The sequence below is a fragment of the Somniosus microcephalus genome, chromosome 12 (assembly GCF_052327205.1).
Source record: "Somniosus microcephalus isolate GS21.2 chromosome 12, FLI_Smic_1.0, whole genome shotgun sequence".
Classification (NCBI taxonomy): domain Eukaryota; kingdom Metazoa; phylum Chordata; class Chondrichthyes; order Squaliformes; family Somniosidae; genus Somniosus; species Somniosus microcephalus.
The window spans coordinates 76,092,265-76,108,456 of record NC_140998.1 but is presented as its reverse complement, the minus strand read 5'-3'; the positions used below and the strand labels follow the sequence as shown (position 1 = coordinate 76,108,456).

General features: G+C 45.6%; 1 protein-coding gene across 2 annotated transcripts in view; it reads left to right on the top strand.

The window, feature by feature from the left end:
* Positions 1-16,192, top strand: part of trim9 (tripartite motif containing 9) — a 157,134-nt gene that overhangs the window by 30,549 nt on the left and 110,393 nt on the right. The window lies entirely within an intron of this gene.

The following is a 16,192-nucleotide window of genomic DNA, read 5'->3' as shown; positions in this document are numbered from 1 at the left end:
GTTCAGCCTCCGCTCTCATGCGTCGCGCCGAGCTTGTGGTAGAAGCGACTGACCTGCGTCCAGAAACAGAGCTACCTTTTCGATTTTTGCTCGGTCTGGCGGAAGTCTCTGAAATGCTATCGTCTGGTCCGACTTCATCGTCAACCTTATCTTTCTCTGCTGTATCAGCATCTTGACGAATTTTTAACATCCACTGCTCCGTGGCCTTGATATAGTCCTTAATGCTGGTTGATTTAAGATCAAACCAGTCGTGCTGATCAGTGTTTCCCTCTTCTTCAGACAGAAGTGCTAATACATCTTCATTGAGTATATTAAATTCTTCATGCAGCTTGGAGAAATCGTAATACATCATGTCTTCAGCTTTCTTAATATTAGCATTATCTTCCATGAGACGATCAATTATCTTTTTTTCCAGTTATCTGAACTAATTTAGCCTTCCTTGCACCTATGCTTCTATGTAACTTCTCTTCCCTTGCCTTTGGGGTGAGCTTTATTTCCCTCTTTTGGCCAGCAATCCTTCTGGCTGGGGGAAGCTCCTGGCTCCGTAAGGCCTCGGCCATTTTACCCGCAGCTCTTATTTAGCTTCTCAACAGAATGAACAAAGCAAGTAACAGTCACTGTACCTTCGCTTTCTTAAATTGTCGTCTGGCTCCGTGACCATTCATGTATACGTTCGCCGACGATTCCGTCCCTTCTTAGGGCGCTAGTTTTTGACTAATGTAGTTACGCTTCTTAGTTTCCAAACAGGCAGGCCACTGGGCTGTGGGGCTTTTAACATCGAGTAGACGCGTGTCGAAATAAAACGTTCCCAAACGTAGCTTTGTCTTTTAAACGGTTTACTATAACACTTAACAAACAGAATTACAAAGCAAACACGTATAAACGAACACGGTCAAAAACTGTACTGCTCCAAACCTCACAGCTTCTGCCTCTTTCACCACGTGCAGTTTAAAACTGTAAGATGGCTGCACCCATGTGTGGCTTAGGGACTGTTCCATTGTGGCAAGAATGAAGGGGGTGTCGGACTATACTACTGGAGCAAGAAAATAAGGGGTTTCTTAATACAATAAGTCGTTCAGGTAAATTAACTATTATGCCATTTAGCCACTATTTTAAAGTATTTTCTTAAGCTTTTATGGCTCTTACACCATCTCTTCAGCCGCGCATTCATCTGGTCTATTCTCCTATTTCTGCTCTTGCTAGCACGTGGCACCGGGAGTAATCCTGAGATTACTACCGTTGAGGTCCTGCTTTTTAATTTATTTTCTAGCTCCCTATATTCTGCTTGCATGACCTCGTCCCTCTTTCTACCTATGTCGTTGGTACCGATATGGACCATGACCTCTGGCTGTTCACCCTCCCCCTTCAGAATATCCTGCAGCCGCTCAGTGACATCGTTCACCCTGGCACCAGGGAGGCAGCATACCATCCTGGAGTCACATCTGCAGCCACACAAGCGCCAGTCTGTTCCCCTTACGATAGAATCCCCTATCACTATTGCTCTCCCATTCTTTTTCCTCCCCTCCTGTGCAGCTGAGCCACTCATAGTGCCAAGATCTTGGCTCTTGCTGCATTCCCCTGCGAAACCATCCCCTCAGCAGTATCCAAAACGGAAAATCTGTTGGAGAGGGAGATGGACCCAGGGGACTCCTGCACTGCCTTCCTAGTTCTTTTACTCTGTCTGGCGGTCACCCATTCCCTTTTTGCCTGTGCACTCTTTATCTGCGGTCTGACCACCCTCATTAAACGTGCTATCCACGTAGATCTCAGCCTTGCGGATGCTCCACAGTGACTCCAGCCGCAGCTCCAGGTCCGAAACTTGGATTTCGAGTAGCTGCAGCTGGAGACATTTCCTGCACACATGTTCGCCCTGGACACCTAAAGTGTCCCTGACTTCCCACATAGCACAGGAGCAGCACTCCACACTGTCGAGCTGCCCTGCCATGTCCTACCCTTAATTTACTCTCTCTACTTCTAAATTAAAGAATATTAAATACACTAGGGACCTTGCTTCACTTTACACACTACTTACTCTAAACTAGAGACCTTACTTTTGCTTTAACGACTGGACTGTAGAAATGCTCACCAGGTCCTACTTACCAATTGGTTCCTTCCCTGGTTGTGATGTCACTAACGGTTTTGAAGTTGTTGTTTGACTGCTCCCACTCTCGGACTCCTTCCTTGGTGTAAAGTAAGAACCAATTCCTTCAGGGTGAAAAGTTAGGAAAAGCAAAGGCGAAGCAACGGAGCTCCTCCTTCCACTCCTCACCCAACTCCAGCACTCTGTGCAAATCGCACTGCGAAACCTGTTTTTATAGGCCCTGAAACAAAGGAGCTGGCCGAGCCCTGCTACAAGAAAACCAGTTTAATCTAGTTTATGAATGGAGATCACCCCAAAAGCACAGTAAAATATTAAATACATTTTTTTTTTAAATCGCACTTTAAAGGAGTTGAAATTACAATAAATATTTTAAACAAAAGTTTAATTTTGAGACTTTTTTACGGGACTAAAAGTAGTTTTTAAAAATGTATTTTGAAATAATGAGTTTTTTTACTTTTTTCAACTCTTATGCTGGTAAAAGCAGGCCTTACGATTTCTAAGGGTTTTCTACAGGCGGAGGTACTCCAGAAAGCGGAACTATCCACCCGTAGATTGGTGAAGTGAAGCATAGGTCCCTTGCAGTCGGAATCAGGGGAATTTATAATGGGGAACAAAGAAATGGCTGACCAATTAAATACATGCTTTGGTTCTGTCTTCACAAAGGAGGACACAAATAACCTTCCAGAGATGTCAGGGAACATAGGGTCTAATGAGAGGGAGGAATTGAATGAAATCAGTATTTGTAGAGAAACAGTGTTGGGGAAATTGACGAAATTGAAGGCCGATAAATCCCCAGGGCCTGATAATCTACATTCTTGGGTACTTAAGGAAGTGGCCCTAGAAATAGTAGATGCATTGCTGGACATCTTCCCAAATTCTATAGACTCTGGAACAGTTCCCATGGATTGGAGGGTAGCTAATGTAACCCCACTATTCAAAAAAGGTGGTAGATAACGGGGAATTATAGACCGGTAAGCCTGATATCGGTAGTGGGGAAAATGCTAGAGTCCATTTATAAAAGATGTAATAGCAGAGCACTTGGAAAACAGTGACAGGATCAGACAAAGTCAACATGGATTTACAAAAGGTAAATCATGCTTGACTAATCTACTGGAATTTTTTGAGGATGTAACTGGTAGAATAGATAAGGGAGAACCAGTGGATGCGGTGTATTTGGACTTTCAGAAGGCTTTTGATAAGGTCCCGTATAAGAGATTGGCGTGCAAAGTTAAAGCACATGGGATTGGGGATAAGGTACTGACTTGGATAGAGAACTGGTTGGCAGACAGGAAGTGATATACCTATCAATTCCTCCAATAAAAGGCGAAGAGTTACGAAGGTGACTAAAGGTTTTTATTGACTAAATAACAGCCCACTCTCGTGGGTGATCCGATCCAAGCAGGAGGAATACCAGCCAGTCGCTCACCTTTATACCTGGCCTGGTGGGTGGAGCCAAGGCGGAGTCGGCAGTGGTCATCCCAGGTATAGCAGTGTGGCAAGAGGCGACCTCGTACCGTGATACAATAGTGGTCAGTGATACAGTTATAACGAACAGTGGTGAACAGTGCTAACTACTAACAGTGATACGATAGTGAACGTGGTTTACCACATTCACCCCTTGTTTAGAATTAAGTCCGGCGGGGTGAAGTGTACTACCAATTCTGGTAGGTCAGTCTGTCCGGAGGCTTCGTAAGCCTCTCCGATCGCCGCAGCGGTGGTGTTGCCTTATCCGGTGCTGGTGCCTTATCCGGTGTTGATGCTGGTGTTTGCGTGGTCGGCGAGGGCTCGTGGGGTTCCGGCATGCCGTCTACCTGGACTGAGGTTGGGGGGGGGGTGGTGGCGGTGTTTCCGGATCGGCTGAGGGTGCGAGGTCTCGTAGGGAGACAGTGTCCTCCCGCCCGTCTGGGTACGCCACGTAGGCGTACTGGGGGTTGGCGTGCAGGAGGTTCACCCTCGACCAGGGGGTCCGTTTTATGGGTCCTCACGTGTTTCCGCAGCCAGACCGGCCCTGGGGCGGTCAGCCAGGTTGGTAGAGTGGTTCCCGTAGTCGACTTCCTGGGGAAAACGAACATTCGTTCATGGGGGGTGGTGTTAGTGGCCGTGCAAAGTAATGACCGGATGGAGTGCAGCGCTGTCGGGAGGACTTCTTGCCAGCGGGAGGTTGGGAGGCCCTTAGACTTTAAGGCTAAGAGGACGGCCTTCCATACCGTCGCGTTCTCTCTTTCCACCGGACCGTTACCTCTGGGGTTGTAGCTGGTGGTCCTGCTTGCTGCAATACCTCTCTCTAGGAGGAATTGCCGGAGTTCCTCGCTCATGAAGGAGGAGCCCCGGTCGCTGTGTATATAGTTCGGGAACCCGAACAAGGCGAAGAGGGCATTCAGGCACTTAATGACCGTGCTACTGGTCATGTCGGGGCAGGGGAAGGCAAAGGGGAAACGGGAGTACTCATCAACGATGTTGAGGAAGTACACATTACGGTCAGAGGACGGGAGGGGCCCCTTAAAGTCGATGCTCAGGCGCTCGAAGGGGCGGGTGGCCTTGATCAGGCTTGCTCGGTCCGGCCTATAGAAGTGCGGTTTGCACTCCGCACAGGTCTGGCAGTTCCTGGTCATGGTCCTGACCTCCTCGATGGAGTAGGTCAGGTTGCGGGCCTTAATGAAATGGTAGAGTCTGGTGACTCCGGGGTGGCAGAGCTGGTCGTGGAGGGTCTGAAGCCTATCGATATGCGCGCTGGCGCATGTCATTCGTGAAAGGGCATCAGGGGATTCGTTCAGCTTGCCTGGCCGGTACAAGATCTCATAATCGTAGGTGGAGAGCTCGATTCTCCATCTCAAAATCTTGTCATTCTTGATTTTGCCCTTCAGCTTGTTATTAAACATGAAAGCCACCGAACGCTGGTCGGTGAGGAGGGTAAATCGTTTGCCTGCCAGGTAGTGCCTCCAGCGCCGTACTGCCTCCACGATCGCCTGGGCCTCTTTCTCGACCGACGAATGTCGGATCTCGGGGCCCTGTAGGGTCCTTGAGAAGAAGGCCACTGGCCTCCCCTCCTGGTTTAGGGTGGCGGCTAAGGCGAAGTCGGATGCGTCGCTCTCCACCTGAAAGGGGATGGACTCGTCCACTGCGTGCATCGTGGCCTTGGCTATGTCTCCCTTAATGAGGGAGAAGGCCGCGCACGCCTCCTCCGTGAGGGGGAAGGAAGTGGCTTTCAGGAGGGGTCTGGCTTTGTCCGCGTAATTGGGTACCCATTGGGCATAGTAGGCGAAAAGCCCCAGGGTTCTCCTAAGTGCTTTAGGGCAGTGGGGGAGGGGTAGCTCCATGAGGGGGCGCATTCTTTCTGGGTCGGGGCCGATGATTCCGTTCTCCACTACGCAGCCGAGGATGGCAAGGCGCGTGGTGTTAAACACGCATTTCTCCTTATTGTAGGTGAGGTTCAGCCGTTGGGCCGTACGGAGGAATTTCTCCAGATTCGCGTCATGTTCCTGCCGGTCGCGGCCGCAGATAGTGACGTTATCTAGGTAGGGGAATGTAGCCTGCAGTTCGTTCTGGTCAACCATCTGGTCCATCTCCCTTTGGAAGACCGAGACCCCATTAGTGACACCGAAGGGGACCCTAAGGAAGTGGTATAGGCGCCCATTCGCCTCGAAGGCGGTATACTGGCGGTCCTCAGGGTGGATAGGGAGTTGGTGGTAGGCCGACTTCAGGTCGATGGTCGAGAATACTTTATACTGTGCAATCTGATTGACCATGTCAGATATGCGGGGGAGGGGGTATGCGTCCAGCTGGGTATATCTGTTTATGGTCTGGCTGTAGTCGATGACCAGGCGGTTTTTATCGCCGGTCTTTACGACTACGACCTGGGCACGCCAGGGGCTGCTGCTCCCCTCGATAATGCCCTCTTTCAGGAGGCGCCGCACCTCAGAGCTAATGAAGGCTCTGTCCCCGGCGCTATACCGCCTGCTTTTGGTAGCGACGGGTTTGCAGTCAGGGGTAAGGTTAGCAAACAGAGAGGGTGGCGGGACCTTGAGGGTGGAGAGGCTGCAGGTGTTACGCGGTGGGCGGTTTAACGTTTGCTGGTTGTTGACTGTGAGTGGGGGGAGGGGTCCACCGTATGCTAGGGTTACGCTTTGGAGGTGGGATTGGAAGTCCAGCCCTAGTAGGACGGCAGCGCAGAGATGGGGGAGGACGAGGAGTTTAAAGTTTTTATACTCCGTGCCCTTAACCGACAGGGTCACGACACAGTAGCCGCTGATGTCCGTGGCGTGGGACCTCGATGCCATCGAGATTCGGCTGCGCGTTGGTAGGACAGAGAGGGAGTAGTGGCTCACCGTGTCTGGGTGGATGAAGCTCTCCGTGCTTCCGCTGTCGAACAGGCAGGTCGTGGCGTGGCCGTTCACTTTGATGTCCATCATTGACTTGGACAGATGGTGCGGGCGGGCTTGGTCCAGGGTGACGGAAGCTAGTGTGTAGCTGAGCGAGTCGTTGTCATCTGCGGGCGAGGCGGTCGGGCGTGGTGAGTAAAATGGCGTCTCCCACGAGGTAGGGCCCCATGAGGCACTATTGGGGTCGGTTGCCTTAATCAAAGATGGCCGCCCCCATGACTCATGTGTGGGGATGCTGGCCTCAGTTGCCCTAAACGAAGATGGCTGCCCCCATAGTTCGCATGCGGCACTGCTGGCCTCTGAGGATCCGCTCCTGCAGGCCTTGGAGAAGTGGCCTTTCTTCAGGCAGGTTTTACATATGGAGTTCTTGGCTGGGCAGCGCGACCTCGGGTGCTTCTCCTGGCCACAAAAAAAACAGCCGGCGGCCCGATGTCGGGGCCGGTGGCGGGGCCGGTCGGGTCCGGGACGCCGACGCAGAGGTAGGTCCCGGGGGCGGCGCTGGGAAGGGTGCTGTGGTAGGGGTCGGGCCCGAGTCCCAGGGTCGCGAGCAGTACCTGGTGAATGCTTCCTGATCTTGGTGGGCCACTTCCAGGGAGATAGCGAGGGCTTCAGCTTTTTCCATGCTGAGGTCTTTAGCTTCCAGCAGTCTTTGCCGTGAGTACTCGGACCGTAGGCCTTTCAGGAATGCGTCGCGGATATTATCTTCAGTATTTTCGGCTGCCGACACCGATTTAAAGTCACAGTTCCTGGCGAGTGCATATAGCGCCTGTGAGAATTCGGCTACTGATTCTCCTGGCTGTTGCGGCCGTGATCTTAGGAGGTGCCTAGCGTACATGTAGTTTACCGGGGTCCGGTACTTCTGTTTCAGCAGGTTGATGGCGGTCTCGTAGGTAGTCATGTCCTCGATGAGAGTGTATACTCTCGGGCTCAGTTGTGCCTGCAGGACACTTAGTTTGGATGCCTGAGGGACGCTGGATTCTCTCAGGTATGATTCGAAGCAGACCAGCCAGTGTTTAAAGTCTGCGGCTGAGTTTGCTGCTCGTGGGTTCAGGTCCAGGTACGGCGGTCTGAGGGCTCGCAGCCAAGCTGGCTGGTGTGGCTGTGCTCCTGGGAGCTGCGCTGGTGGCTCCTCCGCCGGTTGTGACGCGTTGTCGGACATCATTAAATTTAGTCAATAAAATTGATATACCTATCAATTCCTCCAATAAAAGGCGAAGAGTTACGAAGGTGACTAAAGGTTTTTATTGACTAAATAACAGAGCCCACTCTCGTGGGTGATCCGATCCAAGCAGGAGGAATACCAGCCAGTCGCTCACCTTTATACCTGGCCTGGTGGGTGGAGCCAAGGCGGAGTCGGCAGTGGTCATCCCAGGTATAGCAGTGTGGCAAGAGGCGACCTCGTACCGTGATACAATAGTGGTCAGTGATACAGTTATAACGAACAGTGCTAACTACTAACAGTGATACGATAGTGAACGTGGTTTACCACAGGAAGCAAAGAGTTGGAATAAACGGGTCTTTTTCCGAGTGGCAGGCAGTGACTGGTGGGGTACTGCAGGGATCGGTGCTAGGACCCCAGCTATTCACAATATATATTAATGATCTAGATGAGGGAACTAGATGTAATATCTCCAAGTTTGCAGATGAGACAAAGCTGGGTGGGCATGTGTGCTGTGAGGAGGATGCTGAGAAACTCCAGTATGATTTGGACAGGTTGGGTGATATGGCAGATGCAGTATAACGTGGATAAATGTGAGGTTATCCACTTTGGTGGCAAAAACAGGAAGACTGATTATTATCTGAATGGCAATAGATTGGGAAAAGGGGAAATGCAACAAGACCTGGGTTTCCTTGTGCGCCAGTCGCTGAAGGTAAGCATGCAGGTGGTTAAGAAGGCAAATGGTATGTTGGCCTTCATAGCGAGAGGATTAGAGTACAGGAGCAAAGATGTCTTGCTGCAGTTGTACAGGGCCTTGGTGAGACCACACCTTGAGTATTGTGTGCAGTTTTGGTCGCCTTATCTGAGGAAGGATGTTCTTGCCATGGAGCGAGTGCAGCGAAGATTCACCAGACTGATACCTGAGATGGCAGGAATGACTTATGAAGAGAGGTTGGGTCGATTAGGCTTATATTCGCTAGAGTTTAGAAGAATGAGGGGGAGATCTCATTGAAACTTATAAAATTCTAACAGGACTAGATGCAGGAAGGATGTTCCCAATGGCGGGGGAGTCCAGGACCAGGGGTCACAGTCTAAGGATAAAGGGTAAGCCATTTAGGACTGATGAGGAGGAATTTCTTCACCCAGAGAGTGGTGAACCTGTAGAATTCTCTACCACAGAAGGCAGTTGAGGCCAACTTATTAAATATATTCAAGAAGGCATTAGATATATTTCTTAAGGCTAACGGGATATGGGGAGAAAGCAGGGATCGGGTACTGAATTTGGATGATCAGCCATGATCTCATTAAATAGCGGAGCAGGCTCGAATGGCCTACTCCTGCTCCTATCTTCTATGTTTCTATGTAGAGGCCCCTCTCTAGGGCAGGTGTCCGATCTGTCAAGAGCATTCTTGACAGATCGGAAATGCCAGTATTCAGCGCATGCGCTTGGCATGCCTGAAACTGGCATTTCTGATGTCCCTACAGGTGTGTACACACCCGTAGGCTTAGGAATATAAGGCCCAATGAATAGCTTCAGCCTACAATTCAACTGTTTAAATTGAATGCACTATTTCCTGTAGGTGTGCTAATTTATGTAGATTGCAGTTTATTTGCTTGACTTTTGTCTAGGCACAACATTATTTAGTCAATAATGCACATATTATCTGGTCATTTACCTCATTGTTGTTTATAGGACCTTGCTGTGTACATTACAACAGTAACTGCATTTCAAAGCAATTAATTGGCTGTGAAGTGCTTTGGGATGTCTTGAGAGCTATTCTTTCAGCCAAATTTGCATTGAACAGTTTATAGCGGACTCTGACTTGCAGTCTGAATTTTGTATGTTATTCTGTTACAATTGTACTATACAGTTAGAATCACATATTTAAGACTAGCCATCAAAAAGCCTTAATGGAAAACCAGAAACTTCCATTTGATCTTGATGGAGACATTTGGGATACTCAAGTTATTTCTGATAATTAAACTCTGCCGCAGTGACCTGTTGCTTGAAATTCTCTCTGATCATAAAAGCTGGATAGATTGGTTGCTGTGTATTTTGGTTCAAGCTTTGGATGATTTTGATTGCACTTGCTCTTGTGGACTGTTTGATGTGATCTTTGTATGATTGTCAAATTAACTTTTATTAGAAGTAAATTGGGAAGTGACAAGAAAGGAGAAGGTGCTAATAATTTTTAACTCCGTGCTATAAAGCCACTTTTAATCTCGCCAATAGAGGTGGATCATTAAAAGATGACGCAGTTGCTGTTCTGTAGAGCCTAGAAATTCCAATTGATTATGATGCTGAAATTCAGGCTGAGCTTGATGGGCAAGATTCGTAGCTTTGTTCAAACGTACGTCACATGAGAATTGCAGCATTCGGCCCAGGCTAAGCTTCACACAGGATGAACAGGATTTCAAAAGCAGTTAAGGGAAAATCCCAACATCGTAATCCTACTTTGTGAAATAGGAGAGAAATTTAAGTTCTAATACTGCTACAATTATTTAAGACTAAGCAGCAAGAATAATATGCCATCTGATTCGCTGGATCTTTGTTTAATTTTAAAAGCCTGTTCGATATTGTTGTTAGGCTAGGGATTCTGTTGAAACTGAAGTAACCTTTCATTGATCTGGTTTGTGTTTTTTTTTATTCCCTCACCATCTCTCCACCCGCTCTTTCTTCCCCCCCCCCCCCCCCCCCCAGCCGAAAGAAGGAACAAAGCAGTACAGTAGTGCTTTACTGATTTTCTTTGCAACTCACTTGTAAAATTTAGTGGGTGAACCGTTCTAGAAATAATCAAGACCTTGTGTTCATAGAGACTGACAAAAGGAACATGGAGCAGACATCACTTTTAATGTATTAGGCTTTTAGACATTCTTGATAAATTGTTTTTCTGTGGTTCTCTGCGGCAGACTGACTACGTAGATATGCTATGAAATAACATTTAATTGCTATATTGAATGGGGTAGCACTAAAAAGGATTGTGTGCAAAGTTAGCTTGTAGAATAAGATTGGCACTTGTGCATACAACAGTGAATGGTGGAAAGGGCTACACAGCAGAATATGGAGATTGCAGAATAATTTTGCACTAGATAAGATTTTGTTTGTTTGGTACTGTAAAATTCTAATACTTCACTGAGCATCTAGAAAAGGTCTCTGCCTGATTTTCACCTAGGTGGTTGGAATTTATGAAATTGATAGTTACTAACATATGTAATACCCACTGGAAATGTTATGTACGCTAAGTATGGTTATCAATCTTTAACTTAGACACTATTATCATTGTTATAAATCCCTGGGTTAAAGTTGCCATGTGAAGGTACGGCAAGAACTTTTAAGGACACAATGTAATTAAGAGCAGACTTTCCATAATTCTGCACCAGTATCAACTGTTGCAGACAGTGAGGCTGCGCTGTCTCCAGGCAGAAACCCCAGGAGGAAGGGGTGGAGTCGGGTTTTTTGAGCGGGAAAAGCTGGAGAGAGCGACTGGAAGAGGAGAGGGCAGGAGCTCTGAAAAGAGGGCTCAGGAGGCAAATGGCTGCCGCATCCCGTCCCGGGCTTCCAAACTCGACTGCCGCCCTTCGTATTAGTAGCACTGCATCCTGAACTGGCTGGCTGCAAGTCACCAGTACCGGGGGATCGTCGTCTGAACCCAGATCTGCAAGGCAGAGGTCTGGGGAGAGCTGCTTGCCTTGTGCTGATGGGGAGCTACTTGGAAAAGCTGCAGAGAGAGAGTCACCAACTCCAGCGGCTGCTGTGTGCTCTGCATCCAGAACTCAAAGTGGGATTCAGTGATCGTGAAGAGAATTCAACGAAGGGGTTCGGAGTCGTAAGTCTTGCAGACATACATACCATGAGCTCCAACTTAAGCGCGCCAACGAAAGAGTGCACTCGAATTTGGACATGGGGACAGTCCTTTGAATCCATGTAAATGGAGAATGTATGTTTATTATGTCTAGTCATTCTAATGTATGCAAATGTCTAATTTAGTTCATTGACCTGTAATCTTCTTATACTGTCTGATGTTAAAACTATAAAGTAAGATAGTTAGAATTAAGCCATTGTAGTAGTGATCTCCTTACTGGACTATAGAATACTGTCTACAACAGAGACCACATCTCATATATCTAAAGAACCGTGAAGGGGTTACACATACTTCATATAATTACCATGAACTGATGTAATAGGACCAGCATTTTGAGATGTGCAATTTAGATAATGCTTTGTATGTTAGCTCAAACTTGGAGATTTTTGGGGCAGTTTATCACTTCCTCTGTTGCAACTACAGAAATTAATTTGTAATTTCTTAATGCATCTCTAATGTAATAAAATCATTATTTACATTGAGAAGTCTCCATTTATCAAATCATTTAAAATTTAATCCAACATGCCAACTGTTAGCATTTTAATACGGCATTCAGTGTTTTAATTCAAGCTCCAGGCAGGACTGGAGATGGTTCGAACCAATCAATCAGAAGTTGCTTTCGCCCACTGTCCTATGAATATGAGACAGCAAAGTTTCAAGATGAGCTGATGTTTTGAGTGTTACTGTTTTTTAGTATTTTGTAACACCCCCCCCCCCCCCCCCCCCCAAATATATAACTGCTTTATTTTTACTTTTAAAAAACTTAATTCTCAATTCCTGGGGCATGCTCGTCTGTTGTCTTGTATGAAGGTTTATTTTCTTAAATTATTTACAGCTTCTGTTTGAAACAAAGATTCCCTGGGTGAATGTCAACAACTGGCTCTCTGAGAATTTAGATCATCAAACTTGTAGAATTACAAGAATTTGGAAATGAAATATTCCGATCAGTGATGAGTTTCACTTGAAAGTAAACAAAATGGCAGGGATATTCCCTTCTAGTTTGCATTTACTCCCATAAGCTATTCTAATGTATGAAAGAGCCATCATACGAGTGCAGAATCCAGTTATGTTGGGTAATTTTGAAGCTGTTTTTAGTTTCCCTACATGTGTGCGGTGACCTGGTGCAGAGAATGTTTGTCTCTAACATTCAACATTTATAAGGAAATGTGAAGAGCGACAATGAGGGAATAATAGTTTGGAGGCACTCCGTCCAGTCCATTTGAGAGCACCAAATTCAGGTCCACATACTCATTCCTGTAAATTACACTTTCAGGCACTTTGTTTTTTTTAAAAAAAATGATTAGTGTGAGATTTTTTAGTGCAAGAGAAAAATCCTTTGACAGTCAAAAAGGCAACATAAGCTCGAAACTGATGTTGCCAATAACCGTGGGTGAATGCTTAATGTTTTCTTATGACCTTCTTCTCTGCTATTTTAACGCAGACGTTAAACTGTTTTAAATGCCTATGATTGCCGACAGTAATTTCTAACTTTCTGCTTTTGAAACTTTAAAATTCAGTGTTTGAAACATTGAAGAAAAGGCAAGTTAATGTTTGGGTGATGACTTTGCATCAGAACTTTATTTTGAGGTTTAATTTCTAAGCTATTGACTCAACCTTGTACCTACTAATGCCACTGCAAATCAGTGCAACCCTGCTGACTGGAGAATAAACTGTACTCCGCCCAACTCTTTCAGATTGATTACCAGCCTTCCATCTTACCTAAGTAGGATTATTTGACCATGGTGCCAAAATTGCCCATTTTTTCCCCTTGACCCCAATTAGAAGATCATTAATCACTTCTTCAAAGGTTTTTCTCTTACTTTTATTGAAAAAAAAAAGCATCCCATGGATTTAAAAAAAAAATCCAATTATTTTCCCCCCCTCTTGAGGTCATGCTTATGCATTTGATTCGCTAATCTTGCCAGGAATGTGAGTTGGGCTGCAGCTGTGAAGGGGGTTTAAATCCGCTCATGGGTAAAGGTTACCCGTTCAACATTTACAATAAAATTATGATCCTGGTAATGCAGCATGGGAATAAAAAACAAATTGTATATAAATTACTTGTGGACTGAAAGCAGAAGAATCCCTCCATGTCTGCTGCAATCTAGTAACAACCTTTTCAAGTGACATTGTTTTTGCAGATTGGAAATTGAATGATGGTGTTGAAAGAGGACTTGTGAAGCACTGTGCTTTTACTTGTGGCAACTAGTTTTGGAAGTAGTTCTGATACAGAAGCTCTTTATTCAGGCTGATTGAAAGGGTCTTACTGCACTTTGCTCTAGGTTTGTATTGGATTGATGTGTGTTTTGGGGTAAATTAATGGCAGCTAACTCTAACTGTAAGAAGACCTCCAATATTGTCTTTTGAAAAATATTATAGCAAGTGTTGCATATGCTTCCTCCATAACTGGGAGGGTCATAACCATCTGTCACACAGTTTGAGGGGTACTCCACTGCTATACCCAAAGTTCCCTTGTTTGAAATGCAGAATGAAAACTCTTCTGACACTAGCAGCCCAATTGTCGGGGGAGCCTAACGTACTATGGGAATTAAACTATGACTCCAAAGGATGTGACTTTGGGACTTGTAGTTTGAATACTGCATTAGAATAGTTGGTACTGAAATACAGTATACATGTCCTCAATTCCTGAAGTGATCTAGGTCATTATTATAACCAGATGGTTATTGTTTATGATCTGTAACAGACATGGGCCTTGGTTTTTTATGGTGGAGTGGAGTGGAGAGTGTGCACGAGCCTGGTGACAAACCCAGCCAGGTCTGGGAAGTGGAGGCCCATCCGGACCTCATTAAATAAAACCTCCTGGACTTCCGCCTGACTACCAGGCCAGAGGGCGGGAGCAGGAATTTGGCCGCACCCATAGGAACATGCCTTGCAGTCAGTGGGCTTGGGATTCCCTTAACATAGGCATAAGATTCAGGAGGGTTGGGTAGTCCTTTGCGACCAAATTGGAGGTCAGCAAGGGCTGGGATTCCTTCTTTGCGATGGGAAGGCCCAAGAACTCCTTGTGTGGCTGGGGTGGGGGACAGAGCACTCCTGCTTCTTCTGGCCCACAAGGAGTTCAGAGGTAAATTTTTTAAACTTACCTTGCCATCTTGTGGCCAGTCGGCTCCTCTTGCCATGTGTCTGCTGCCAGGCAGCAGACCATGTGTGACTTGTGTGGAAGTCATCAGTTTACAATTTTTGAATCTTAAATAGGCCCACACATGCTTTTAGTGTGAGCCTCATCCAGGGTCTGAATTTGACTCCTTAAATATCATGGTGGGCAGGAACATCCTTGCACACTGTTAAATACTAATATTGTTTTCCAGTATTTAATGTGTTTACATAAATTTAAGATCAGCACTTTGAGGAGTTTCTATATTTCACAATGTTACCATATACGCACTTGTTTGGTCATGTTGCTGCCATGCTGTATGTACATTCTATTTGGATTGTATTTTTCAGCCAGTACATGAAATTCCTCTGGGAGAATGTCTTGTCTATTTTTCTCAAATTAATGACCAGCTGAGAAACCTTCAGGAATGTATAAATTTGAAATAATGTGATTTCTGAGAATGTGATTACATTAACCGATTGTTAATTATGAAGAAAAAAGTAACATCCTACTTTAGTGTTTCACCCTCGATTTGTTTTCGGTTAATTGCAGTGTTTGTTGCTGCAAATTGTTAATTATCTTCTGTACAACTGGATACAAATAGCAAAAGTAAACACATGCACAGCCCTGTACTATCCTGCATGGCTCAAAGGCACATTTATTTATCTTTAATTATTTATTGATTTATGGCACAGCTGTATGTTGTAGAATAGTTTGTTTTGATTAATAAATATTTAATGCAAGTGTGTGGACACTTTATTGCCAGATAGCAATGGACAAGGTGTATGTTACTTAGCACAATATGAGATTAATACAAAGAACTGTTGACCATAGTTTCACTAATAATTTGGTTCTGGACATATAGATGACTTTACAACTCACTCACAGGCTGCACAATCCATGCAGGTAGCAGAAAAGTAAGGAGTCTGCCACTGCTGCAGTCTCGTCTGCTGCTCTGCATGAATTGATATAGTGTCACAACTGATTACTGGTTAATGATTTACTGAATTACTTCATTTATATGGAATTTATTGAAGCCTCCAAAGCAATCTGTAGATGCTTTTTGACATATTTATCCATCTAATGAGAAATTTGAGGTGCTTGTAAATTGTCTGTATGCAATGACCTTCAAATACAAGTGCTTCAAATTAAGGGCCATCTTCCCAGGAGAGCATTGTAAAAGTAATTAGCTGGCTTCTTGTGACTTGCTTGTGGAAGTACAGGGTAAGCCCTTGGTTTCTGATGCACAACAGAGTAGCTTGGTGCTAGAAAGACAGAAAAATGGAAAGGGTAAAAGATTAATAGCTGTAGTAGTGAGGCTTGTGCAAGTTGTGTTGTTAATTGGAATCCGGGATGGCAGGTCATCCATAATGGATAAGCAAGGTGCAAATAGCTTTTCCTTTATAATTATCTGCAACATGGTTGAGGGATTACAAATCCCTTTATCACCGAGTTGGAATTCATACCAATTTTACTTTGGTGTTCCTATGAATACAAAATACAGAGTCTAAGTTCATGTATTACAGAATTTACACATTTTGCTAGTGTGTAATTCTGTATTGGTCTACTTAAAAC